Source organism: Tenrec ecaudatus, chromosome 8, assembly GCF_050624435.1.
Source record: "Tenrec ecaudatus isolate mTenEca1 chromosome 8, mTenEca1.hap1, whole genome shotgun sequence".
Classification (NCBI taxonomy): domain Eukaryota; kingdom Metazoa; phylum Chordata; class Mammalia; order Afrosoricida; family Tenrecidae; genus Tenrec; species Tenrec ecaudatus.
Window position 1 is genome coordinate 129,920,588 of NC_134537.1, and position 3,004 is coordinate 129,923,591.

Genomic DNA, 3,004 nt, shown 5'->3' on the forward strand with positions numbered 1-3,004 from the left:
TGATCTCTGTGGGAAACCTATTGTTCCAGTTTCTTCCTGGAAGGCCATGAGCAGATCTTTTATAGTATGATGTGCTGTTTTACATGCCTAGCTGTCAGTGGGAAACAGGTAATTCTGAGCTAGATATTTTTTATTTAGAACTAAATATTGGTCATTATTTTTTGTCTTACATAAAAATGCAGGTGTCTGTTCAAGCTTGTAGGGATAGAATAGAACTCTGTCTGGGCCCCCCAAAAGCCAAAACAAAACAGGAGGGACACCTCACCCGCGCCCTTCACATGCCAGGGTTTATGCTGAGATAAAGCACACCGCAAGGCCGCCATGCCCTCCATCCTGTGTCCACCTGATGCTGATTTCCAGGGTTGGGGTCTCCCCTGTCAGACTGAACAGACCCCAAAGAGAAGGGTGTTGTCCTATTCCATTTTGTACATCTGGAAATGAAGTGCCGTGGGCCTGGAACATACAGGCTTTTGAGAGACACACTGTGTAAAAGGATGGAAGTCATCGTTTTGTGGCCCTGGTACCTGAGCAGACACTGTTAGCAACTCCACCTGAGACCTGGAAGTTCAACATGCCTACATGTGGACACAATTCTCACTGACTGGCCAGCCCAGCGTCAGAGGAGGGAGCTGTGAGTTTCAGACTGAGAGAACCTTTCCGGAGAAGCCTAGCAGGTGCATGTCCCATCGTCGCTGTGCTTAGAATAGAATAAATTGTTCCAAATACAGATTCATGTGAACAGAGGCAGGGACTGAGCACTGCATTGCGTGCTGACACGGACTCGCTACAAAAACACTAATACGTGCTATCCATATTAAAATTGTCACACAGAAATGGGAAATAAAAGTCGCTGCACTCCATCTTAATGTTAGACAACTTTTCCTGGTAGGTCCCTAAAGAGATGCAAAATGCATTTTTAACATTTTTGATTGAATATAAAATCTTTATAGAAATACTTATCTCACTGACAGGTCAAGCTGTTGTTTAAAAATGGATTGAAATATTCTTAATTATGCTTACCATGTCTGTATAAGTAAATGTCCTTGCCGGAAAACTTTGGTGAGGGCAACACTGATTTTCTCATTTTCACAGCTATTTCAGACACCTCTTACATCCACCCAGCTACTGCCAGCTCCGTACAATAACGTTCACTGATGCTCCGCCGGAGTGTCATTGTTGAACATGATCGCTGCCATGCCAGCGTGCTTCCCGTCTGTGCCATAGGCTGCAGTCAAATGAACAGTCTCCTGGGTGTACAGGTCAAAACAAAGGACGGGCCCTTTAACTCCAGGAGCTTGTACTACCAGTTGGTTCTGGGAGGCTTCCTCAGAACAAAACATCTTACCACAGTGAATGAGGTGGGAGTGCGGAGTGGAGAGCCAAAGCCCATTTGTCGGCCACTGGACAGCCCCTAACAAAAAGAGTCTTGGGGAGGAGATGAACCAGTCAGGAGGCGATGTAGCAACGATGAAAAATACAACTTTCCTCTAGTTCATAAATGCTTCCTGCCCCTCTCCCCCCCCCCCAACTATCATGATTCCAATTCTACCTTGCAAGTCTGGCTATGGCTAGACCAGAGGATGGACACTGGTACAGACAGGAACTGGAAGCACAGGGACTCCAGGGTGGATGATCCCCTCAGGAGCAGTGGCATAGGGAGGGTGGGTTGGAAAGGGGGAACCGATTTCAAGGATCTACATGTGGCCTCCTCACTGGGGACAGACAATAGAAAAGTGGGTGAAGGGAGACATGGGACAGAGCAAAATATGACAAAATAATAATGTATAAATTATCGCGGATTCATGGGGGCGGGGATAGGTAGGAAGGGGAAAAAATGAAGACCTGATGCCAAAGGCTTGGGTGGAAAGCAAATGCTTTGAGAATGATGAGGGCAACGAATGTACAAACGTACTTCACACAATTGATGTATGTATGGATTATGATAAGAGTTGTATGAGCGAGCCCCTAATTAAAAGAATTAAAAAAATAAAACAAAATGCAGGCCGTTTGGTGTGACAAGCAAGATTCACGTGGGCCACGTCACATTCACAAATTTGTTAAATTCATATTTTGAAGTGAGGATTCAGGAATATGGATAGGATAATTATAATACCTATAAATTGTTTTTCTCTAACCATTTATTTTATTTAATATATTTAGCAAACTAAAATTATTATTTTTTACCAGAAACTTACCAGTGCTTTCCTCCTACTGGTTTTCCAGTATCTGGATTCAAAGACTGAGAACAGACCATCCTCATTAAGGCACATAGATGTTTATCAGTCAATCTTGACCTGTATGCTGTTTTATTTACTTTCGTGGATGAAAATAGTTGCTCACACAATAGCTTCCTTCTAAAAATATTACCTAGAACTGCTAGTAGGTATGATTCATAATAGCACAACTCGGAGTGCTCTTTTTAACCTTTTTGCTATTGAGATCTGTTTACATTACATGTCACTCAGAATGGCGGACACATCACTTCTAAATGTCACCGGAACTGAGTCAGCACCTTTTGACAGGTCCACAGGCCCCAGGGACTGGGACATGTGTAGACTCCTCTTCAGTAGTTAAAGGGTTAACGAAGGTATTGTATGTATGGTATTGCCTTGATTTCCCCTAAATGCTATTTCCTTCATAACAATTTTTTCTGCAGCTGTGTCAAGTTCAGTGCCTGCCCCACACATGGCTGGCCCTGGCCCAAAAGGCTGCCATAGAGACACTGTAACTCATGGGCCCTGTTCCTCTGGTGAGCCTCAGGGATAGATTTTGTTACAGTCATTAAAAAAAAAAAGAATTTTTAAAATTTTCATTTTATTTCAGACCATCACGGGGGCCACAAAAAATCACCTTGGGGGCCGCATGCAGCCCGCCGGCCACCAGTTTGACACCCTGCTCTACAATGATGACATTGTAACAATTGAAATATGTTACTGTCATGTTCATCAAATAATATTTTTCTTCTGGACATCTCTTGTTCCTGATTTCTTTCATCGCATTCATT

At 43.4% G+C, this 3,004-nt stretch overlaps 1 non-coding gene across 1 annotated transcript; it reads left to right on the plus strand.

Annotated features, from left to right (window-relative positions):
* Positions 1-2,651: 2,651 nt before the first annotated feature.
* Positions 2,652-2,784, plus strand: LOC142455826 (small nucleolar RNA SNORA5). Its single transcript, XR_012785947.1, has one exon. It is a non-coding gene; the product is annotated as a small nucleolar RNA SNORA5 (small nucleolar RNA).
* Positions 2,785-3,004: the final 220 nt, after the last annotated feature.